The 26,635-nt window shown below is 39.8% G+C and overlaps 1 protein-coding gene across 3 annotated transcripts in view; it reads right to left on the bottom strand.

The window, feature by feature from the left end:
* The window catches only part of LOC119912814 (cadherin-20-like), a 101,599-nt gene extending 75,193 nt beyond the window's left edge, over nt 1-26,406 (bottom strand). For 2 of the 3 annotated variants that reach the window (XM_038732064.1, XM_038732049.1), the window contains exon 1: nt 25,980-26,406. The gene's annotated coding sequence lies outside the window, so the exon portion shown is untranslated. Of the gene's footprint in view, nt 1-4,096; nt 4,164-25,979 lie in introns of all 3 variants that reach the window. The other variant, XM_038732050.1, reaches the window with a different exon arrangement.
* Nucleotides 26,407-26,635: the final 229 nt, after the last annotated feature.

Raw genomic sequence — 26,635 nt, 5'->3', positions numbered from 1 at the left:
CCAATATAAAGTTTTTGTAACACTTCTCTGCAGTACTGTATATCAACAAAACCTCTGAAGAGGCCTCTTCACATAATGTGAGACCACTGTTGCACCTTTCACCCAATCATATGGTAGCTCAGCTCACCTTCTGCACTGACTCCGGTGTTCCTGAGAACTCTGGTTCTTTGGAAACTTTATAAAAAAAAATTATTTCTCTCTCCATGAGCACCTCTGTCACTGAAAGGGTTGTTAAACTAACAATCTGCAACTAAACACCTAGGAAAAAAAGTGAAACTACATTACAGCTGTAGTGTCATCTGCCTCTACAGATCTGCCACTGCTGTTCAACCATGATTGCATCTTCACTCCTCATTTAGTCATCTGTCCACCTCCCTCTCCACTCACCCATATAATAGCTGCATTCTCCACATTGAAAAGAACAGACGCCATTCCCCATCCAGAAACGCACATTTGTGTTTCACTGAGCTTCCTAAATTAGACATGAGTATGCTGTCTTGCTCTCGGTTGCGATCCTTCACCCTAACCCCAGAGCCTATCTTCCAGCCTGCACCAAATACTTCTGATCCCTCATTACGTGCAATTCCACATGCCATCTGCTACTGGCGACAGGGCCCATATAGATGTGGCTCTAGGATGCACTCTAATGTTGACCTGCACCTCTTCACGCCAGGTATTTCCGATCCCTGAGAGGCCTTTTGTGCCCCTCTGATTCTGGTTCTAATCTATCTGGTAATTTGAGGCTTACTCTGCTGCAGAGAAGCTGAATCTTCCATCTCATGCCTCCTGTCATGTCTCATGTTAGCTTCTGTAAGTAGAGGAGAGAGGTGGGTGGGAAGGTGGGGTAAGAGAATATTGGGACTCAATCCCTTCTCAGCACGTCTGAAATCGACAAAAGGCTGATACGAGAGCTGATGGATAAAAGAAAGTTCAGGACCAGAATGCCAAGTTCTCTGATTTCCTCGTCTGTGCTGTGTTTAACAACCAGCAGATGGTCTGTCGTTTCGGATGGACATTGCTCGAATGGTGGTGCTACCTGTCTCATGCCAGTAAGAAAACAATGGAAATGATGTGTAACCTACAGAAATAGAATGTAAAACAAAATAAATGTATAATTAATAATATTGAATAAATGAATAAAATATATAAAAAACAAATGCAGTTGTACAGGAAAAGAAATGACTGTGCTCCTTCATGTTAAAATTTTAAAAGAAACGCAAGTAAGAACTTAAAATGATGTTACACATTTTTAAATACATAGGGCACATGAGTATAAACATACAAATAAAATCAATATAAGTAATAACCGGCTTGCGTGAACCAAACGGCTTGCCTGAACCCACTTTTAAAGAAACCTGGTTTAGATCCCTCGCTCCATCAAAATTTTAGACCAATTTCAAAACTGCCTTTTATTGCAAAGATTCTAGAAAGAATTGTGTCCAAACAGCTGCTCACTGTACTGGAAAATAACAAATTATTTGAAAAGTTTCAGTCTGGTTTCAGGAAGTACCACAGCACTGAGACTGCCCTGCTTAAAGTCACCAATGACCTTTTAATGTTTGCTGATGAAGGTATGTGCTGGTACTCCTGGACCTTAACGCTGCTTTTGACACCATTGATCACAACATCATGTTAGACTGAGGCACTTTTCATCCTACCTGTCAAATAGGAAGTTTTGCGTGTCTGTAAACAACTATGTCTCTTCGTTCTGTCCAGTTAAATATGGTGTGCCTCAGGGGTCGGTCTTAGGACCCATTTTGTTTTCCCTGTATCTGCTTCCCCTTGGACATACCGACTCCAGACTGTCCAGAACTCAGCTGCCAGGCTTTTAACCAGAACAAAGAAATATGACCACATTCCTATTTTAGCTTCATTACACTGGCTCCCAGTATGTTTTAGAATTGACTTTAAAATTCTATTGATCAATTTTAAAGCTCTTCATGGCCTCTCGCCTTGTTATATTTCTGACCTTTTAGTCCCATACACACCAGCACGTACCTTGAGATCCTCAGGCAGAGGTCTGTTGTCTGTTCCAGAGTCTCGACTGAAAACTAAAGGGGACAGAGCGTTTGCTGTCAGGGCCCCGAGGCTCTGGAACAGCCTGCCCGAGGAAATCAGGTCGGCTGAGTCAATGAACTCTTTTAAGTCCCTTCTTAAAACATACTTTTATAGGAGAGCCTTTCCCGATTTTATTTGACTTTATTTATCCCTTTTATTTTATTCTATTTTACTTATTTTATATTTATCTTAAACGTGTATTTTAGTCCTTTCAATGTTTTCTTGGTTTTATCTTGTATTGTTTTTGTATTATTGTTTTTGGGGTATTATTGTCTTTACACTTCTTAAAGCACTTTGTAACTTGTTTTTGAAAAGTGCTCTACAAATAAAGATTATTATTATTATAATTATTATTATATATTATTATAAATAATAAAATAAATATAAACTGAAATGTAATAAATCTAATACAGGGCTCCTGCGTTTAAATAAATAATTATAAAAATGAAAATGTTAAATGAATAGAAATAAATAAGTAGAAATAAGAAATAAAATTCTTAATCTGTCTATCTATATATAAATAATATCCTTCCGAGTCACTACTGTCTGTGTGTGAGGGTATACTTCCATCCTTATATGTTTATGTCCATCCACGTATACCCACAACCCTCCCACTCCCTGACTGTCTCTGATCTCATCCACTCCTCACCACCGCTGCTTGGGTGAGGCACAGGAGTGAAGTTTTGAGGGAAATTAGCATCATTTATAGTAATCCTTCTCCAGTCTGCAACCTTACCGACAAAACTTCTCCAGTATTTAGCTTCCCTCCATACTCGAGCTACACCTCTCGTCCCGACACGCTCCGATCCAACATTGAATGCATGCACACAAAGCACGTTTTGGAGGCTTGTTTTTCTTGTTGTTCTGCTCCGTAGAGGAAAGAGATGAAGAGGAGGCAGAGCAGATGTCAGGATTGATAGCGAGCTTATCTAAACATCATTGATTTTCACACTTTCTTACTGGGGCCAGCACAGGTTGGTTTCCTCCTCCGATGCCAAAGCATTTTACAGAATGGCCAGGAAACTTGTCAAAATAGATAAAACTGATAAGAAGACACAAAAGGCTGTCCACCCACAGCTTCCACACTCCCTTCAAGGTTTTTTTTAAAGCCTTTAACAAGAGAAGGGTGCTTTTCCCTCTAACGCAGGACTCATCGTGTACATGTGAAAAAGAAAGGAAGCGGACCTGGAGTGGAGGGAAAAAATAATTGGCCATGCTGCCCGTGCGTCCAGCTCTAAGCACTGCATCGACTACACTCCTGCTTCTGTAAGTGTTTGACCTATCTGCCCATTTAAGAAGCTCTATCTAGGTGCATGTACACCTACCGAAGCATGAAAGCCCTCTGAGGCAGCGCGTTAGACAGACAGAATAGAGAGAGGTGCAAAGGAGATATGCGAATAGGATAACAGGAGGAGACGAACAGAAGGAGGCCTGGTAGAAAAAAGATCTCAACAAACTGTTCAATCTGTCTGTCTTCAAACTTTTCCTAAAACAAGTAAAACATTCAGCCAGTGGGATGAGACAATGTCACTGTTTTCTTGTTTGAGGAGAATCAAATGATGCAATCTTGACACCACAGCGAAGATAATGTCACTTGTTTCAAGAAAACAACTGTAGCTGCATTTCAAAATAGTCTGAAACCACTGACAGATTGGTTTACTCATTTTACAATGATACAATTGTTGTTGTCTGATTTCAGAAAATGGCACTCAAATAAAGCAACAGGTACTTTGCCAGGTGCTGAGATTTGTGACTCCCCACCAGCCTACTCATGCTCTCAAGTGTTCCAACACTGGAGGAAGGCACAATGTGCTGCAACAGATGTCACAGAGATTTTATTTTCAAGCCAAAACACAACTAAGACCGGTGCTGTCTTACAGTTGTCTCCAATATTACAGGTAATTAATCTAAATCTGTTGCAGCTCTAATTACAGACTGATATAAATCTGTGAAAGTTGTCAAGATTTATTTAGTCACTGATGGAGGGGAAAATGTGTGAAAAATGTTTAAATGGAGAATAAACAGATTTTATACTCACATGTCATGTACTCATAGGTTGTTTTCTGGTCCAAGGAGACACTTCTTGCCATAGTTACATCATTTTGCTACAAAGACGGTTCAGAAGATGTTCTTGTAGATGGTATTACATTGTTTTTAAAAAGGCTTTTTATTTTTTTTCAAATGATTACTTTCTACAATATCTGACATCATGACAAATAAGATTATATAAGGTAGGGTAAAGGTTAGGCCACTTGGTAATGTCACAACCATTGTCCAGGGTGCTCAGTCCAGCGTGTTCCCTGGCATTACCTATTTTTTTGTATTGACCTAAGCAAAGAACACAAATATAAAGCTTTCTGAATTCAGAAATGAGGTGTGTGGTATGTTCTCTGCACTTGGGTCCAGTTAAGCAATGTCACAAGTCAAGGTTAGGAAAAGATCATGGTTGGGATTAATGAAAAGGCAAATATTAACTGAACGCAATCTCACCTCCCTTGACCTCCGCATCCTTACGTTCTGCCTCATTACACAAAGTGCAAACTACCTGCTGTGTTGGCACTGAACGGAGATTGTGAGGTTATCACTGATTAATTGTCAGGATACGTGACTATGCAAGAAAAGCATTTTAGATGCTTCTATGATTGCATACAAATTGAATCGAAAGGTGTGAGGGGGCACAAACTTTAGCAAAAATGTTCCACTTAAACGGCTTTATCAATATGCTCCCTTAATGCACAAAGGTGAGAGGAAAAGCAGGGAGACTGGAGTTCTCGGAGAGATCCGAGGTCAGTATACTGGTTGTTTAAACAATGATTACACAAACAGCCCAGTGGTAAAATTCAAGCGAATTGCACAGGATGAAAATGTTTGCTTTTTGTCCTGTCTGAACACATCGCCTTTACGGAGGAGATCAGGATGACTGGAGGGTTCTACAAAGTCTCCAACAGTCAACGTTGTTTTCTTTCAACCATGAAAAGATTGTTCTTTAAACTTAACTTAAGACAAAGCACAATCTGTCCATAACTGACAAATTATGTCTTCCTACCGATACGGGTGCAAGATTAGAAAATGACAGGCATTGACAAAGAACCTATTTTGTTATTTAGTTTGAAGGACTTGGGGATTTGGTTTTGTCTTGTTTTTACACTTGCATGATTTGTTTTACATAAATAAAACACAAATATAAGGAGCCCCAAGTTAATTTGATGCCCCTTGCAGAAGGTTCTTCATGCTCAGCACCATGCTGTTTTCACGAAGTGAGGAGTTTTGTGGACTAGTGCCCCAGAGTACAAAGCCATCATCTGATTTGGCTCTGTTTGGATGGAAGTTTAATGGACTCCCTGTGTGTCTCAGGCTCCTCACCTCAAACCCAATCACTTCCCTCTGGAGGTCTGGCTAAAACTCTACCTCCTCACCCGTTGTGATATTTATCATTCCTCTGCTCAGAGGATGTATTCAGCAGCCGTTAAGGCGAGTGCTCGTAGTGAAATGTCAAGGATTGTCGCTGCCGCCTGTTGTTTCCTTCCTCCTCCCTTCCTTCTGTTTCAGACTGTTCGTCCGTGTTGCCTCCGAGCGAATGGGCTTCTCACATGCCCCCTGTGACACATTCCATCTTTAAAGTGCAGCTTTGACGGCACATTTGTTCAACATGACAACGAGGGTTGCCCACCCCCAGGCAAGCTAAAAGACGCCTGTACACGGATCACGCTGTGCAGTCGCACCAGTGTTTGTCTACATTTGTTTGTGTTTGTGCCTGTGTATGTGAATTTATGATTATAGAGCTTTAGATTTCCATTTGCTGAGATCCTGAGTTTTGTACAGAAACATGTGAAGAAGGAGAATGTTACTTTATTTGCCATACTCCAAAGTCTTGAGCATTATGTTCATGAACGGGAGCAGAAAAATCTACTATAGTTAATAAATTAGTAAATAATTATAGTTAGTAAATTCAATTGCATACATACAATTGATAAATTCTATCTGGCCTGTATCTGGCTCTATTTTTCAAGATAGCACCGGGTTAACATGTTTCCAGCATTTCCTTCTTATTATGGCATTAAAGCAAGATTTACCAACATTTTTCCTCTTAAATGCAAGGTTCCATCCATTAGTGCTTATCATCCCAATCTCAACAGGAAAAGGGAGGCAATCTTCTGAGCAACACGGCGGGCAGGAGGGGTTGCGAAGGTATGGAGGTGGGGGGGGAGGTCCCCCCATGCAGGGTTAAGAGAGGCAAGACATGCTCCACAGAGAAAATCACTCAGCCTCATTGTGCAGACTAAATCAGAAACCACTGCTGCCCCATCCATCTCTCTCAGCTGGCACTGTATGTGGTGATACTCCGGACCGGTACTGTGTGCGGACGTGCATGGCCTCCGTATGCATCTGTGTTGTTTTGTGTTGTGTGTACGCGGGGAAAAAAAAGTGTGTGTGTGTGTTTGTGTGTTAAAAGACTTGTGCTTTTCTTCATGTCTCCTGAATTCCACAAATCCCATGAATCACCATTGCTATTGTTTTTAGCCCCATTAGTTTTCTTTCAGTCCTCCACAGCTTATTTAATTCCTGCAGTATATGTTACTCTTCAGTGGGAAAATTACAAATGGGGAATGATGAGGAATTCTATTAAAATTAGCATTTTGTTGTTTAAATTTGTTATCAGTGTTGTTTTCTTTAGAAGTTGGGAGGGTGCTACATGGGTATGAGACGATCTGGTAGGTTTGGATGGGTTTTAGGTTAAAGGTATATGTGATTTAGTGTGGATGGTTCCTGTTTGTTGTGCCTTAATGTTGAGTGTTTTTACATGGACCCCAGGAAGTTGATACCTAATGGGGATCCGAATATGAATAACCGAATTTGACAAATATTTGCATTTGGATAAAACTCTTACTGTCAGAGTCATGAACAGTGGGATTCCTTTTCATTCCTACTAATCATATCTTTCTCAATAATTCTGTTTGCAGTGTTGGCCTCACAATAATCTGTCACTATTTCTGTTCTTGCGGATCAAGTGATGTTGCTTTTAAAATGTGCTTCTTGCAGGAAAGTGAATATTTAGCTTTGTGGTCAGTTTTATTATCTTTTTCCTTTCTATGGGTAAGCACTTTGTAATTGTGTTTTTTTTTTAAGTACTATAGAAATAAATTTAGTATTATTCCTGATATGATCATCTCAAATACGAAATTCTCCGACATTAATGTTTAATTTTTAAAGTAGTTTTGACAACCCACACTTAAAAATGCTTGCAACAGTTTAACTGAGGTTACACTTGAAGTACATTGCCTAATTTATTTAACTAACCCATTTCTTTATATGGTTCTGCAGTGAAACCATTAGTTTTCATGATCTTCTTCTGATTGAACACAAAATTCTCAAGTTCCTATACTTGGGCATAAAACTATGAACTATATAAAGACTGACAAGTTGTTGGTGAATTTTCATTGAAACTCAGTTGCATTTACTTTTTTAAATTTTTTTATATATATCTTTCTTAATTTGATAACCTGAAAACCCCACAGTTGCAAACCTCTATAGTACATGATTGCTAGTTAAATTGTTTAGCACCACTACTAGAATACTGACATGCCACTAGTGGTGCCAGTCCATCAGTCCACCACTTTGGTAGAGACTAAACATGCTAACACACACAATTAAGATGGTGGTCATGGTAAATATCGAACCTGCTAAACATCAGCATGCTAGCATTGTCACTGTGAGCATGTTAGCATGGAGATGTTAACATTTAGCTCAAAGCAAGTTTGTGCCTAATACTGCGTTCCAGTCAAATTGAAATTCCCAATTTCAGATCTACAAGTGTTCCAGGGGCACGACGGCAACAAAACATAGCTGACCGTGGAAGTGTAGACACAATTCTCAGCAGTGACCTTGTTGTTAATTAAAAAATATTATATATTAGATAGTATGTATTATATGTATGTACTATTTTCTTTTTAATTAAATCACAGGTAAATATACTTGGTTGCCTTTTAGTTGATGGTTTACCATTTACATTGTGCGCTTCCATGGGTGCCGTTGTTGTGTGACGTCAGAACACTTCTTCATCATGAAGTTGGGGTATAGTTACATAGTTTAGTAGAAACTCTGAGTTTAGGAGGTGCTCCTTTGTACTTTTTCTAATAGGAGGTCAGAAATGTCTGGAACGCAGCATATGTACAGCTTACAGAGTTGTTAGTGTGGACTGAAAATGCTCTTAACACAAACATTTTTAAGTGAACCTCATGAAATCACACAGCATGTACTGTTTACAATTCTCCTTGGATAACACTTGAAGAACACTTCAAGTTGTTGATGAGGTTCTGCATTATAGCCCTTTAGCTGTACTGACATTTTAAGCATGTTGATGAAATTCAGGCATTTTGATTGTTGGACATAATGGTCGTTGCGTGCACTAAACCTGCTCCCTTTTCATTTTCCTTCAACCTTCAGCCACCTCGCCACTGGCAGTTAATTTCCCTTAATCTGCAGGCAGGTCAGGGCAGAGCAGGGCAACAAAGTTACTGGATAAAGATATGGCTGATTGCTCACTGGACCCTCATTTCCTTTTAGTGGGAGTGAAGAGGAGTTAATTATAAACTTAAATAGCCAAGCTTAAAAAAGTTACCACCAATTACATTGATTGCATGAGCTTTCCATTGTTTTTCACAGGGTTTCCTGGGGTAAAATAATTGCCTCGGTAATATGCAGAGCCTTTTATCCTGCTCATAAAGTCAGTCACATTAATCAAGTTGTATTGGTGTTGGTGAGCTATACGAGATGATTGGGACAATAAGTGGTGCGTGTCTTTGAGCGATGCGAGATTCAGAACGTGTCATCCAAACCAAGTTCCTAACCATTAAATGTTATGACACTATACCGCCATTAAAAACCTGGAAATTACTCATATCAGAGGCTTGGAGGAGGGAAAAAAAGACATGTGCCAAACTGTTCTGTGCAGTTCATTCCTTGTGTCATATCTCCGGTAATTGTAAAGCAGGCCATGTATGGAACAAGGTGGAAAAAATAGCTTCCTCAAAAACATGGCAGGCTTAATTTGTAGATGAAAATTGGCGAGTGAAGAAAACAAACAGTGGTTACATGGGCCGATGGTACCAGTTCGTCAGGGGAAGATTGAGGAGCCAGTCTAGAGATAGCTCACTTCTCCATAAATCATGTTGACAATTGACTTGAACTGCAAAAGGAGGAGGTCTCCCATAAAGCGGGACTGAACAGGCACTGATATAGGACATCTCTCTGCCACTCCCCAGAAATAGAACGACAGCTTGATGCATCGAGGATGGCCTGTGATGGCTGACTGAAACACTGTCTCATTTAAAGTGGTAATCTGTTAATTGTCTTTATTTAACTTTGGAGCTGTCTGTGGTGGTATGTTGCCATCACTGTTGTGCTCCTGTATAGTTCTTTCCAACGATCACTTATCAAACCGTGTTGGAGTCACTGTTGATGAAGATTTATTTTCTGTAGACAGTGACCTTTTCCTTTTATGCTAACTAGACAGTTATTCTATTTACTCTAAACTCCGTTGCTGCTGCCAAAAGTATAAACTACTAGTTCATCGCCTTCTGTAAACAAACCTGGCTCCAGCCTGGGAGACTAAAAACTCTTATTTACTATCTTTAATTTTAATCTGTATTATTTTACATCAAGTGCTGAGTTACAATATCCAGTATGCAAACTGCTATACTGCATGATAGTGACATAGATGCACTAATGCAAGGAAGAAAAGGCAACAATCGGTGCCTCCTGATAAAGGTCAATCCCACTTTCTCTCTTAAACTGGATGGACATTTGAGAATCTTGTTATGGGTTCAAAAAATCACTTGAGATGTGACTCTGTAAAATGCTTCTAGTACTGTAATTTGGGAGGGCTGTATGCTGTTATTTCTCTTGAGTTTGAATGTGTTTATTGGAAGTCGCTTTGGACAAAAGCAGTAATTTGATAATAAATGCTTCGTTGAATTTGTGAACAAAGAATCTAAACAGTCTAGCAATACATACTACTACAAGAAAATGTACCTTCGCGGATCTCTTATAACCCAACATTGTTTTCTGTTAATATTGTTGCCACTCTGGTAAGGGAAGCAGTATGTGGATGTTTCTTGGTACAACACTTGACTAACGGGGTTAAGGCTGACATTAGCTCTGTGTGAAAAGATTTGGTATTAGCTCAGTCTGTGGGGACTTGGCTTGAGAATTGGAGGGTCACTGGTCTGAATCTATATATATATATATATATATATATATATATGTAAAAAAAAACCTCATGATTGTCCAGAAGGAGGATAAAATGATTGTTGCAATGATAACTTTCCAGAGTTGTAAAATCCGTCCTTATTATATCACATTATGTTAAATATTTTGGTGATTAATAAGCCTTAAAACTCATGGATGGATTACTCAAACTGGGTTTTCTGGATTATATTTCACCATATAAACAGTAGCTAGTAGCAACACACGCACACAATTTTTCCAACGCAGTACCATGTTTGTTCTGAGGAAGGGGCAGACCTTTTAACTGAGGTGTGGGCTCAAATAAACAAGACCAGTGTGAAAACACTTGATCGAGGTTTAACTAATTGCCTTCAAAGCAATTTAGGTCCACCCACCACATCCCTAACCTCCTGGAAGTGCCTAAAATGCCTATTGAGCTTTGCCAGATGACAATACGCTAAACTAAATCTGTTCCCCTGGCTATTAAAAAGCTTCCTCTCTCTTCTCCTCTATCATGTCTGATCTCTTTCCCATCTCACTGCCTCTCATCTTTCTAGCATCCTCTACCGCTGGGCTCTCTTTGTTGTAATGCAGAAGCATGACCGGGGCAAACTAAATAAGACTCAAATAGGTATGATATTTCAGAATTATTTTTAATACTGTATATGTAACATAAGTCATGACTTGTTGATAAGATCATTAAATGTGATGTGAAGACTAAAATTGGAACTTTTATTATCTGGCATTACTCTATTACAGGTAATAAACAGTAATGTGAATACAGTAGGGAAGCTGCTTTCTAATGCAGTAATGCATTAGAAAGCAGCAGAATTGACTATACATGTGTTGTATTACTTCCTTCTGCTTCTGATTCAATGATGCCAATTTAGCAATTTTGTTGCTAGATTTAGCTTTTCAGACTCCTCAGGCAACTTTCTTTTCAAAAAGCACCTAGCAAAAAAAAAAAAGCTACTTTTAAAATTGATTTGGTAACTTTTAAAAACTTTTTAAAAGGAACTGAAAAGCTAAAAAACACGCGCATTTTCCCACAAAACCTATTTTCACAACACACAGAGACAGAGTGGTCATCGGGCTGGGTCACTCTCCAAGCTGCTGCAGAGCTTGTAATTGATGCTGAATTCTTTGATGTAATAAACTTTTATAATCAAGAACAGTGTCAAGCGGATTTCTTCTCAACACATCATCGCAGCATTATCGTTCGGACACCACACTGGGAAGGCCATCAGCTGCACGGACAGCTAAGCTCAAAAGCCATGCAGGCTCAGGCAGCGCTGTGTTAGCTAGCTAGCAAACTAGCAATAATCCACATAAATTTACAATTGTGCATGTGTGACTTTACTGTAGGTTTTACTATGCAACAAGAAAAATATGAATTAAACAAACCTATGATGATGTTCTGTTTAAAAATAAAAATATCTGATCATAAAATGTGTTTATATTATGTTAAAAGATAGTAAACAGATCTAGACTAAAAGAGATGGCCATTGAATTTAAGTGACGTCATTGTGTATTCTAGGAAATATGGAAATGACATCATGTCATTTAGCAATCGCTAAATTGCAATTTTATTGACTTGCTTGTAGCAACTTCCCCTGAAAATGTCTCTTCTCCCTATAGGTGTATTACAAATGTGACACCCAGTCGAGTGTATAAGCTTCTCCCTCTCCCTCGCTGCCTCTCTGTCGGTGGCTCAGAGATCTGTGTTTATGCGGATTTCACCAGATGTTGATTCAACCGTTGAACAGATGACAGACTTAGCCAGCAGCTGAGGAGACAAATCCACAGTCCAACACTCAGCAGGCTTCCACCTCGCCTTTTCTCTGCCTGCTTTGTTTACATACGCCTGTCTAGCTGTCTCTTTCTTACTCACACCATATCAGTGTTCTGACTTTTTTTCAGCTTGGCACATTCACATGGATTGTCTATGAAAAGAATCACACACACCCTCTCTCTCTTCCCTTTTGCATTGAATACTAATCATGATTTTCTTACAAGGCAGAACATAACACAGTAAACTTGCAAATTATGATTTAAAAACTGTAGTAAACAAAAACGTGTAGTGTGTGTTGTTAAGTGGTGTACTATAAGGAGATGTGTAATTGTAGGAGCGGGGAATAAACTACGCTGTAGCGTTTTCCTCATGAGAAGTCATTTACTTCAGTTGCTCTAATAAACATTCAGCCATAAAAACAAATCCATTCGGCAACGCCAAATGTGTAAAGCTGTCAGTGTTGAAATGACAGATTAGAGTGTCCTCTAAACAAATAAAACTCTGAAGGTTTGAACTGCTTTTTCAAATAGGCGTTCTCTCATGATTATGTGTGTTCCCAATTCCCATTACAAAACAAACAACCACAAAAAAGGGGGAATTATTATTATTATAGCAGTTTTTGGATGGTTTGCCCATCAGAGAAGGGATTCAGTGTTTTGCTGAAGTGTAGTTCATAGTTTTAAACCCACCCAGTGGATCTCTGCATGGTGCCATTTCCCTGATTATATCTAATCTTTGAAATAATATGTTGTCATCTATAGAAAAAAGTCCATCCTAAAACTCTTAAACCTCTCTTGTTTGGTGGTGTATTTCTTTTATTCATGTAGATATCTGTGTTGGTGATGTGATCCACAAAACAATCCCAACCGCAGTGCCGTCTGATAGCAAGACAACCTTTTCAGCCATCTGAAGCGTCATACAGAGAAACATCCATTGTATGGCACAGACCATTTTCTCAAACAACAGCGGCTTCAGTAGACCATGATGCCATACAGCTACAGGACACAGGCGCACTATATGACTCCCGTTTTTTTCTTGACTGTTGCTCACATGTAACCCAAAGCTGCATACAGCATGCTGTCTGGCACTTTAGAAAAACATTCTGGGAAATGTCAGAAATGACAAACTGAAGTTGACGTACACAAGCCAGGAAGAGGGGAAGTGTGTTTCCTTCAAAAACAAGAACTGGACTTCACGCTGCTCTGACCTACTCAGGAAAAATATTTGAAATTCCCATCACATGTTAAGTGTGTAAACCAGTTCATTTCGCTCTCGCTCGCTATGCTCATTCGCCTTGAAATAAATCAAGAGAGGGAATTGAGGCACATTCATTATGAATGTATTCCTATTCTTGCATGTGCTCTGTGCAGCCTCTCTTCTCCTTGTTCTTAATTCGTGTCTGGCTCTTCAAATATTTAATGGTAGGATTTTAGAATTGAAGTGACTGCAAACATGGATCCCAGAGCCCACTTGACAAGACAGGGTAGGTTGTTGTACAAGACAGACACTTACTCAAACATATGGCCACAAGAGCTCGCCACTGAAGTTAAGAGGGTAAGCCAAACCATTGTGCCTGTGTCCTGTGCTCCATTGCCTATAACATATTCATATTCATATTAATTTAGGCTGCATTTACTCTGTTGTCACTCTGACTTGGCTTGGCAACAGGGGGGTTGCCGAATTGAATCCAGCATGAACCATTGCCGAAGGTGCCCACTGAGCAAGACCCTGAACCTACAGCTGCTCCCTGGGCGCCAAACGACGGCAGCCTAGGGCTCCTAAATAGGACGGGTTAAATGTAGAGAACATTTTTAAAGAATTTCCTCATGGGGATCAATAAAGTATTCTGATTCTGATTCTGATACAATGAATATTTTGGGAGCTGATATGGTAATTTACATGTCAAAAATAAAGCAGCTACAGCAGTGTGTTGCTTCCACCAGGACAAAACAAATAGCTCAATTTCTTCTTATAACATGAAGCGTTTCTTGTTTTAAAGTCATTTCACATGTTTACCAGATATTTTTGTATTAGGACATATTTTCAGATCAGATAAACCCACTGTACTACCTCTCCAGCACCAAGCAGCGGATAGATAATGTTAACGACTAGTTGGTGAACATAGTTGAACTCACAAATCAATTAATGCTTGTGACACAAAGATCTAAATGAGCTGAAAGAAGATTGAAAATTGAGTTACGGGAACAGACACAGGACTCCAAATGAATGCAAATGTTGTTCCGTGATATTCAAGTTCTTCTGCTGCCCCAAAGTCCAAAAAATCAATTAATACTGCCTTAAATGACACAAAACCCAATCCACTTTCAAGCTTCTAGATAACGTTTGACCTGCAAATGATCAAAACCTTGCTTACTGGGAAATGGTAAGAGGTTCTGCTTCAAGTGTTCCCCAAGTTTTAATAATGGCTACCACATGAGACACTTAAATCTCCTCTGGGAGACATGTGAGAACCTGAAAACAGTAGGAAGAGGAACCGATCCTCCTATCTGACTGGGAATTCCCGTAGACAGCCCATACTGATCTCTTACTGTGGTTATTTCCTCGCTTCACTCCTCCTCTACATCTTCCATTCTGTCTCATCTACTCCTATACACTCCTCAGCTGAAAAAGAGGACACAGGTAATGTGATTTCAAAGGGAAAGGAGGGAGGACGGGCGGGTGTTGAAGTGTGTGTTTTCCGGGGGGTTATGACTGTGGTTGAGGGGTGGATCTCTTTTGAACAGGGATAGAGTGAGATCAAACGGCTCATCTGTGTTTGTGTGTAGAGGGGGGGAATGGTAGGTGCCCCGCCCCACCACTCCCACCCATCATTGCAAAAAGGCATCAGTAATGTCGGCTCCATCAAACAGCGTGCATGAACACAAGGGACTTTGGCGTAGCGTGAGCAAAAAAAAGAAAAAAAGAAAAAAGAAAACAGATTCTGACTGGAGCTCTTTCAATCAATTCAACTGCAAGAAACTGTCCTCACATAAAGTAATTTCATCTTAAATCATATTTTGAAGCTTATTCCTCTTAAAGTCAAATAAAAAATCTGCCAAATTGTTGAAATGATTTCATGCAAATGAACATGAACAGAAATGCGTGTTTGAAGAAAACTACAATTGAATGTCCATTAATTTGTAAAGCTTGATATTCATCTTCCTTATAACAAATCTAATGAAGTTTATGTCGTCAGTCAACTTGTAGATGAACACAATATACATGTGTTAATATAAATGTGAATACATTTTTTACAATTCAATAAGAAAATATTAAATCAACAACCATCATGTACTGTGAATTGGTCCCTATTAAACAGGTTATTACTGAACTACTGACAATTTCTTCCCAAGGATTTTCTACAGCCTCCATGTGCTGCTCGAACACGTGGTAATAAGCGGGTCTGATGGAGGCTCCTCTCACTTGGTCAAAGCTTCTCCTTGTTCACAACGAGCTTGCGCCTTATTTCTGCTGATATGGTTGCACTTTTGAGAGTTTGTGGAAGTGATGAGCTCTTGCTGGCAGTAGTGTTCGATATGACGAAGGTGTGTGTGCACGTCTGTGTGTGTGGAGTAGCCGCTGAGCTCTGCCCTTTGGGAAAACGCTAACAAAGGTAACGCAGAAGATTGAAGCAGTGTGCCCGTAAATGACACCAAAACTTGCAGTATAGTTTTTTCTGTTCGTGTGGCTTAAGCTCTGTGGAAAACCAGGATTTTTGTAAATTGCATCCACATTTTGACAGATTCAATAATAATTTCCTCGTCTTATAGTTACTGCTATAAGACGATAACACTGCTATAATCAAATTCCGTGATTCCTTCCGCGTTTTTCGCATTGCAGCTATCATTGGTCTCAAGAACACTGACATCTTAGCACCTTGTAAAATTCATATGGCAAACATGTTAGTAAGCATTTACTCATTTACACATCCAGCAGACACCGAGCAGCATTAACATTCATCTGCAGTCATCTTTCTGGCAATATTCACTCTCCTTGAGAGACTTATTTGTCTCTCTACCTGCTAAATGCTCCATTATGTCACTAACTTTATCTGTCGTGTCATTTTGTGCTGGGCAGGTAGTATATAGTGGGGTTTTAGAGCTTTTGAGCTGAAAACAGCTGCCTGCTGCAGCTGAAAACAAAGCTATTAGAACAGTGAGAGTGAAACAACCCCTTTCACATTACACATTATCATTTGATGCAGAATTAATATAAACATATTGATTCTAGCCACTTTAAAAGCCCAAAAGCCGTTACTTTAACAAATGCATTAATTCAGCTATGTTACAGAATTTATGTCCCCGGATTTTGACAGATGTGGGGAAAACTGCATTTTCATACTATCCATTTATATCCATATTTTCTTGAGAGGCATTGTGTTAGAATAGAATTTTAATATGTTGTGTTTATGTATGGCTGCTACCTTGGCTACATCTCTCTTGTAAAAGAGATTTTTGATCTTAATGGGAATTCCTGGTTAAAATAGAAAATAAAATCAGGTATTATTCGATAGTGGTGTAGTAGAGTTTGGCAGGAGTAGATGAGTGTAAACAATTTCATTTCCAGAACTAAAAAGTGCAAAAAGTGTTGCCAAAGATTTATTTTTTTTCCTCGTCAAACAACTAGCAATTCTTGTCTGTCTCAGCCAACAGCAGGGAAGAAACAGATGTGAGCCTTTTCTTTTCTGACTTTGTCTTCTTTGTCTACATGACTTTCGCTCTATCGATCAGATGCTTCAGGATATGGAAGAAAAATGATGTTTAAGGAAAGCTCAGATAAAAGCTTTCCACCCAATAAGGGAGCAAACTGTATCTTACAATGCAATATGTCTTCAAAACGTGAGTCACATCTCCTGCAAGGAGAAAAAAAAGACAAAAAAAGACAAACCTCTAAACTTCCATCATGTGACTGTCATGGCGTGACGCTCTCACTTCCCTCGCAGCTGCAGATGATGCGGGTGATAAGTGCAGTCTAGGGCCCCTGTGAAATGTATGTGGGTATATGTGTGTTTGTGTGTATAAGCAGAGCCAGCTCTCCAGCTTTGCACTTGATCTCGTGCCTCTCTTTCATCCCAGCATCTGTGGCAGTCTGCCACGGGCCCATATCATTTAACACCCTACACCTGTTGGGATGAATTTGATACCTGAAGATAATGGATTGGAGTTCAAGGAGGAGAAAGCGGACAGGAAACTTTTCCAGAGGTCATATTTCATGAGCAATCTGCGCTGATATCCCCCCCCCACACACACACACATACACACACACTCTAGTAGTAGGTTTCACATCAAGCCTGGACATGAAAAGGAAAACTGAGCCAAGGAAGAATTCATTTTGACTTGACTTTTTTTGTAAACAGCACCACAAAGAAGCCATTTTCGCCATTTGCCAAAAAACATTTTCTCTCATAACTGCTGAACTGCAGAAAAATTCTTTCCTTGGATAAAAACAAATTACAAATTTATCAGCAAAGGCCATACCCATTTCAGCAAAGCAGATTGCAAAACCTTTTTACAACTAATACTACAAACATATTTCCCTATTTACACTAAAAGATTGTTGATATCCTTTATGGTTTTTCCCAAAACTGGTTGCCAAACTCTTGTAGGCGTGGCCTATTTCACAAGAGCTTCCATAACTTTTGATTCCACTGTGCAGTTACAGTCCAATTTTGATGACTTCCAACAATCCTGGAAAATGTGATAACAATTTGCTTATATACTACAGTAAGACGATACATATAAATGTGCTCGTAAGTTAGTCATCTAAAATGTAGTAATCTAAAATCTTTATTGTAAAATCTATAATGTTTCCCAGGCAGGAGTATTTAGTATTGTCCAAAAATCATAACCATTTTCAACTAGTAAGCACTATTGTCTATATTTACTGCTGATTATACTAAATATATTCAATTCTATGTAATTATTTGTAATCCTATTTCTTCCATGTTCAGGACAAAACATGCATGACGAACAAGGCCGTACAATGTGTCTTTAACCATGTCGAAAATGTAGGTAGTACAAGTTGAGTGGGGTTGTTACGGGAAGTTGGTATTATAAAGCCGAAGTAGCTGGTGGTCAATTAACAGGCCTTATATTTAAGGCTAGTCACTCTTGACTGTCACTGTTCAGCCACGGCAGCTCGTGTTGGTGTTGTGTTTACTTATATGGATTTCTTTAGGTCTACCACATTTTGAATTGGGTCTGGTTATCATCGGGTCTGAATGTCCTTGGATCCCTTTCAGATTGAGTCTTTGTTTTTCTTGGGCGTGGGTAGGTCTGTTTCAGATCAGGTCCAAAATTTTGGACTCATGAAGACCTCAAGTGTGGCTTTGACAGAGGAATGCCCTCTCTGAGTGATTCGTGGTTTCACCTCACTCAAGCAATTAACTAACTTAAACACACAACGTACTGTATACACACACACAGTCAGATACTGTATACTCTTAAAATGCGTGAATGAAATTCTGAATAACGTTAATTAACAGATTATGTTACTGTCAGTTCTGGTCCAAAGAGCAGTGACAGAGTGAGGAAAAAAAGAGTATACTGCAGAGCACAGAAACCTTTGTGGATCTCTGGGTCAGATTTATGGCAGTTCATCTCCTCCATTGCTATAGGAGAGAAAAAGTTGACTGGAGCTCACAGACTCCTGAGACTATAATTCATTCGCCCCAGTGCTCCATTTTATTCAGCCGGAGTACATTGGTGAGTATTGGGCTCCTTTTTGGGCCAATAAAACGTAATCACTGTCTGCCAGGACCAAGGTCACTCTGTATTCCTTATGTGATCATTATTTTTGACTTAGCTGAAGGTCGATTAGCTGTTTACTTTCCGCCTATGCCTGGGAGATGGATTGTTAAAAAATTAAATAGGGGATATTTGGTTCTGATGTAATTGCAGATTGTAGTTTGCGCTTATATTTTAGATGTTTTTCAGGGTGCTCTAATCCAGATTCCGATAACTGAGTGGGTAGGATGTTTGAACAGGTTGACAGTGAGCACATTTGCTGTTGCATGAATTAAGCTGGTGACATTTCAGTAGGGGGACATCCTCCTCAAATATTCGGTCTCCTCAATTGGTAGAAGACAGTTTGACATCTTCCTGTCCTCCTTTCCCATCACAGAGTGCACTGCATGGACAGCACTACACGCAAGCTCTGAAGCTTTTTTTGTCCACCATCATTACAAAAGAACAGGACTTCTACATTTTTGTGAGCATCAAACACACTTCAAAATTACTTAGCGCCAATGAAAAATATATTAAAAAAAGTTTAAATGAACACTTTTGGCCCAAAGAATCAGCTCCCTGAATATGTTTTTTTCTGTATGCACTGTGTGAGCAACTGTTTTTGGAAAGACTGCGTCCCCATCTTGGAACACGAAATCCATTCCCCTCACTACTTCCATGCCACGATGACTGCCTGCTTCAACCTCTGGACATAATGAACCACATAAAAAGACAGCAGGAGTCCTGTGCTTCTTATCTTGACTGGTTAGAAACTGCTAATGATGATGTAACATTAAAGGGGCCATGTGTTGTTTTAAGTGGCCTCTAGCGGTGGGGTTTCAGATTGCAAACACTATCTTTCCAAGCGTGTGCTTGTGTACGTGCTTTTATTTTATTGAAAATCTCCAACTGTTCAGTGAACACAAATTCTGCATTCCGCCTCAGTCAAGACAACGTTGGTAGATTACAAATTATTTCTGTCTGTCTGCTGTTAGTTTCAACAAGATAAAAGCTTTCTTCTTCCATGAACTTGTATTCTATCAAGACCACACACTTTCCCTCATATTCAAACAACCAGAGATGTGAAAGAGTCCATTCGAGGTGAAAACATTAGGCTAGAATATTCAAGACAAGTCTGGCCCATATTATTAACCTTGATAACTTACTTGTATCCTATTGCAAAACATAGCTTTGTTCCAGTTTGATACAACTTTTGACAAACACAGCCACGACATTTGTCAAAAGCTTCACATCTATCAATTGCTTGGGCTGGCGTGCACATACTGTTGTACTATTGTTTTTCATTGGACATTTAATCACTAAGATTAACAGCAAACCAGATGGCATCAAACTGTATTTAACCTCTGTCATTTTAATATGGTTTATTAGTGATTTTCAGAAGTATTTTGTGTTTTTGCCCACTACAAGGAGCAGTGTCTACATACAAATAATGACATCTTTTGTGGACTTTGGATGTGCCTCACAAATGCTCAGATTAATGAACAAAGTCTTCTGTCTTTTTTATTGAAAATCACCAACTGTTCAGTGAACACAAACGAGCCCCACAGCAAGCCAGGTTTGGTATATAGTCAGACCGCTCACCTGCCCAAAGTGAGAACTACTGAGAGAGACAGCTCATCTCTTGGATCAGCTTCATTAAGAAAATCATTTTTACATGTGGCCTTGAATGCTTGAAATTTCCCTCCCAGAAGCTTGTCAGAGCAGGGGGAAAAGACTGCGGAGAATCAATTCAAATTAATTTCAGAGATGAGGTGTTTCTATCTGTCTATTACTTTAAGCAACTCTCAATTTCAATGGACCCATTGCCTGAGAGTCAGTCCTGGAAAAAAATGAAGGAAAACATGATTGCTTTCTTCAACCCAAGAGGGGATGGAATAATTCACTGTCTGAGCTTAGAGGAAGTTGCAGGAGCAGCTTAATGAAAAGAAAACCCGCACCTTCTGGTGCATGAGCGGGCAGGGGGAAAAAAAAACAAATTTTTCTTTAAGGTTGTATTGAGTTGAATTAGCTGTGTTGGTACTGACAGTTACATTTTTTTATGTTTAGCTGCCTCAGTCCATTTGTCCATCTTGTGCCTCTTCTTTAATGTGTAGTAGTAAATAGATGCCTCTGGAAAAGTGCTGATTGATGAGTCTTCTTAAACTTCTTAAAGTGCAGACATATGTTGATAAAACTGTTAATATTTCTAATTCCTGTTACAGATGGGACAAGATATGCTCCGTCAGAATAAGGTTGGACAACGTGTCTTTTAGAAAGGAGGAGTTAGGAAGTTAGCAGGTGTACATCTTTACTGGAGCCGCCACACTCAAAGTTGAAGTTGCTGGGGGACTTGCTGGTCAGTGTACTTCTATCTACCTGTTTTTATGCTCATTTTCAATTTGGCATTAAAAAACCTGAGTGGAAACACTGCAAATTTGAGAAAAGGCAAAAAGCATTTATGTTTGTTTCATGAAACTCAAATGCCACATTTGAAACATGTTTTTCCACATGTTTTTTCATTGTCTAAAGTTTGACTGGAGCACATTTAATTGTGTCATGGGCCCAAATCCTAATTCGCTTGTCACTAGCGGATGGAAATTAGCATTTTCTTTTTCCAGATTATTGAAGATCTGTTTAAAATTTACTCAAAATTTTAGTGGAAATTGAAATATTCCATTTTAATAGCACACAGGTAGCAACATGTGCCTGGTGTGTGTATTGCAGTTTCACTTGGATTAAAAAATGTGCAGTAGAGGTGTGTCAGCCTATCGCTGCTGTTTTTTTCAGAAACTCATCCAAATTTTACTATCAAGCCAGAGGTAGTCATGGGGTAGGGCTTTGCCCATTTTCACACCTATGGGACCTAGCCAATCACGAGTGAATGTTGGACTGGTGGTGGACACAGTAGACCCGTCTGAACATATATAAAGAGCTTTGCATCACGTTCAGACTATCCCAACAGCTTGTCGGAATGAGCATGTATTGAAATCTTTTAATTAACCATCTATTCATTCCTATTAATAAAAAAAAAAAAACAAGGCAGAAACAAGAATTTACTGGGTAAAACTAAATATTTGGCTTTCATTATACTGTTAAATTCACAAAATAAGAAAAAGACTTACATTAGTTTCAGTGTAAAATACTATTAATTCAGTACACAATTTCTGCTATAAAACATCTTCACACTTTCCATTGTGGACAAATTAGTTAACAAAGTGATGGTTGAGATTCTGTGGTGTGAAACAAGCATGACATTTACAAATTTACTAAAAGTATTCATTGTAGTCTTTTATGTCTGTTGAAGTGGCAACAAGAGCCCCGAGGTCAGTCAATCCATCAACAGCTCAGATGGATGAGTTATAGCTCCAACAAAAGGATTTCCTCTGCTACAAAATTGTATGTGTTTTGTGTACAGATAACATACATCTCGTTTTCACACTCAGTGTCCATTTCCCGACAACGATGTTTCTACCCTGAGACCCTAAGGGGTGGTTTTCTGTCTTCGATCACCATAATGACATCCATGTTACCACTCCCTGGTGTCAAATAATACTGGCAAAATGTGCTACATAATGATCAAATGAGCAAAAAAAAAAAGTCTTACAAAGGAACAAAAGCTTATTGGAGGTAATATGACACCACTCAAACACAACATGGCAGGTGTACAAGCGCTAACACACTTGCACGGCCGCTGTCGCTGCCAGGCCTGGCTGATTGACATGACGTTGTTTCCCCGACCACAACAATGCGGGCAGGGTCCTTGATATTTCATGTGCTCTCGAAGGTTCCTTCGGGTAGCCCATAAAGCACTATCAGGTTCTAGGCCCTGCAGTCATTCAATTAAGAATTTACTGGGCTATTGATTTCACCACAAGCGATGTGTCTCACATCTTGGAAACAATAAGGAGCCTTTTACCAGCCTTTTATCTAAAGGGATGATGACATGGAGCTCAATGTGGAGAAAGGCATGAAAAGACTAATGCATGATATATACAGTGAACACAGACATAGATCATGTTTCAAGAGGTGTCATTTGTTTTACAACACGTGAGAGCTTTGCATCCCTAAAGTGTGAGGTAAGTAGGGTTGAGCGAGTACTCTGTTGAAACAAGGATCTGGTACAGATAATGTTCTTTTTAGCATAATCAGAGTAAAATGCGTCAATCTCTGTAAATATAGGAACCTTTAATAAAAAACAAACTTCTCTTACTCTTACTGTTATCAAAACCATGTCTCCGAAGCCCAATTCTGAGGCTGTTCTGTAAATAGTTATTGGATAAATATAGCAACTTCTGATCAACCCATGTCAATTTCAGACTTTAATAATGTCTGGTTTATCCCGCCCATATCCGGGTCTTACTCATTCCGAGCGCGTATAGAGAGCATGGTGTACTTGCTCATCCCTAGTGGAAAGGCCATTTTCTGGAGGTTTTTTTTATGAGAATCTCCCAGTGCAGTCTCATAAACAAAAGTTTATGAGACTGCACTGGGAGAAACTCTGAGGGTCTGAAAAGTGGAGGGGTGCACAATGCTGTTCGCCACAGTGTCTTTTTTGATACTACACTTGAGGGAGTCAAAGTTGGAAGCTAAAATGTCAGGCATATCAGGCATCCCTGAAACTTGGAAATGCGACTTATTTTTGTCATTAGTAGCACCATTAACAATTATTTGCCATGACAGAACAAATTGGGGCTCCATTGTTGCCAAATTTGTCACATTGGTTAATATTAGATTAAGCTAAGTCTTTTGGTCAAGTTAGGCAAACTGCATCGAAGGAAAGAGTAATGGATGCACATCGACTCCAAACCACTAATGTCTTCAAACAGATAAAGTTTCGATCCCTGTCAAATCTTTGTCAGGTTAAAAAAAGACTAGGCAATAGTGCAATTTACTTGAGACTAGGGTTTTGATTTTGTCAAGGTTAAACCTGGAATAGCTGGATTATCCACTTGGGGGCAGTGGAACAAGCTGTAAACACAACAGTGACATATTAACAGTTGATGCTTGTTAGCAAACAGCTGTTTATTGGTCAAGGTCCTTTGGCGTCACTTTTTAACGCCCTTGGTACCCATCTAGCGTAATTTTTAGACGTTTAAGACTCCGCGGATAAGTTAGCAATGCTTAGCAACAACAAATATGCAACATCAGGTAAAGTTAGCAACAATAAATATGCAACGTCTGGTTAGACTTTCAAAATAAAACACTAGCGTTTCGAAACATCGCCATTTTGAAATGGTACATTATTAAATTTGGTTAGGTTTAGGCACCAAAAGTACTTGGTTAGGTTAAGGCAACAAAACTACTTGGTTAAGGTTAGGAAAAAATCATGGTTTGGGTTAAAATAACTACGTAGGTCAGTTAACACGTAAATGAACTTACGTCACTTGCGTAACTTAGGCAATTTACCTAACTCGCGTAAATTAAATTAAATATTTTAATGTTGACTTTTTGTTTCACACGGGACACGAACCCCGGCCTCCTGGTTCAAATTGGGGGGTTCTCGCCGTCTCTCCATTCATCCATCATGCATCCACCCACCCAACCACTTCTTCACTCAGTCTTTTCTGTTAAATATCATATACCTACTTTTACTGTCAGAAACTGACGCTACAGGGCTTCCCCAACTGTGTTGAACTATGATATAGTTATAGTTATAGTGATACCCAGTGCGTTGCAAACTGACGCAGATGGGTCTTGACCATGCGTCCATATGTGACGAGTCGGGAGTGAGAACAGGTTGTGAAAACAGCTTCCTTCTGCTGCTGGAAAAGAAGCTGATGGCCAAAACAGTAAAGGCAGTACAATCAAAACAATAAGCTCTATAGAGCAGAGGGGAAATGCGAACTCAGGTGATAATTCTCTTTATGTTTGTCACAACAAGTTACCCTTTTCACATGCAAGTATTCATGTGATCCAGTGTTATTATGAAATCATTTATTTTAGTCACTTTAATGTTGTCATTCTGGAGACATGTGGTTTCAAATAAGAAATACCAAAAAAACAACAACACAATTTAGTTTTTTCTTCTGCATTTACAGAATTTTCAACATTTGGCAGCCCTTTTCTTGCCTAAAATTCCCCTAATTCCAAAATCACCAAGTTGCCATCTATTAAATCTCCTTGACCTCCCATTGCACACAGAGCGACACTATGTGGCATCCCGAAACCAGAGAGATACTTTGGGTTTAGAGCCAGCCTCGAAAGCCTCCCTCAAGAATCATAGCATATGTGTTTATTATTCACTGCATGGGCTTAAAAAACCCACAACTGTTGATGCGACACGAGTGGAGCTGATTATAGGGCCAATTGAGACTATAATGAAAGCGGGGGGTTGGGGGAGTGAATATCAGCCGGGGAGTGGGAGCGGAGAACGAGTTTGGGGAGAAAAGAGATAGAGAGCGTCAGAGAGTAAGTGCGGCCAGGGGAGAGTACATGTAGATGCTTAATGAATTCGGTCACAGCGCCACACAATGAAATCTTTATCCGTGGGGGATGAGGCAGGGGACTTGGCAGAGCCCCGGCGTATCTCAGCAAGGGTGAAAAATAGAAATCCCACTGTCCCCTGTTGGCTCTCCCTCATGTCAGCTGCCTTGGTTACTGAGTTGGCTGCCAGTGAGCCCCCGCCACTCCAGTCTTCCATCCCTCCCCCTCCTATCTCTATTTTACTCTCTACGTCTTTCTCAGTCCAACTCATTCACACTCATGTTTTTCTTTCTCAACCTAGTCCCTGGTAATTCTAACGCCCCCTGTTAGATTTTTCTCTTTATTCTCTGCTCTGTTGCAGAATATCTTTTTAAGATAAACTGTGTTCTTCCACTTACCACTCTATTCCACTTTACATTGTTGTCACACATTTTCACCACACGTGGCCCAGTTAAATAAAACAAGTGCTGCTGCTCCACAAAGTCAATAAATCATATTCATGATCGCTTATTGATAAACACAAGAGAGTTCCTCACACATACATAGGGAGGAGATAGTCCGCAAACACAAAAGGCAGCATTTAAAGACTTACCTTGTAACAGGTTCTTCTGATCATTATGTGCAACAAATCAATGTATGTTGGGGATTTTACATTAATCTAAGTTGTCACCTTCACTTACTACCAGCTGAGGTGATGCACTGTTATCAGATACATATTAACAAAACAATATCAAACAAATAAATTCAAATCCTACCTTTAAAAGCTGTCAGTCATAGATTTTCTGCAAAACTTCTCTTCCTTTGCAGGAAGTGTCATGTACTGCAGTTTTCTCACTTTTTCTCTCCTTGGCGAGCTGGTTTCTGTTTCTCAGTCTTTCCAGTGGAGGCTGATCACCGGGTCTTTTTGCAGAGACGTCCAGCTGACTCCCATGCAGAAGAAAAAAAGACAAGAGAGAGCTGGCACCTCCTGATCAACTCAGCTCTTTCCTCGCTGCTCCTTCCAGCACTCAGGGTGAAAGAAGTGAGACAAAGTAATCTTCAGGTGACTAGACGGACTTCCTCCCTCCCTCGGTATCCCCCTGAACTCTCTCTCTCTCCGCCTCTCCCTCTGTTGCCTGTGCTCGCTCTACCTGCTCAGAGCGTTGTGGACGAGCTCACACAGTGGCTGCCTCTCCAGCTCTCCCTCTTGTGTCTGAGCGCTGTGCTGTTGCTCCATCCATTCCCCTCATTTCTCTGCCTCCCCTACTCTGTCTCTCTCTCCCTCCCTCACTCACTCCGTCTATGGCTCATGAATGCTTAGACACAGCAATTGTAGCTGAAAGGCACTGAATTAACCCACAGGACTCAAAATACACTCTTTCGCCTCACTCACTTTTCCCAGTTTTTCTTTTGTTCTCGCTTTTGCAGCGAC

This window comes from Micropterus salmoides, unplaced genomic scaffold (assembly GCF_014851395.1).
Source record: "Micropterus salmoides isolate LMB-PRFRI ecotype aquatic unplaced genomic scaffold, ASM1485139v1 Ms_hic_scaffold_1, whole genome shotgun sequence".
NCBI classification, from domain to species: Eukaryota; Metazoa; Chordata; class Actinopteri; order Centrarchiformes; family Centrarchidae; genus Micropterus; species Micropterus salmoides.
Note: the sequence above shows the minus strand (reverse complement) of the source record. Positions and strands in the feature narration are given on the sequence as shown.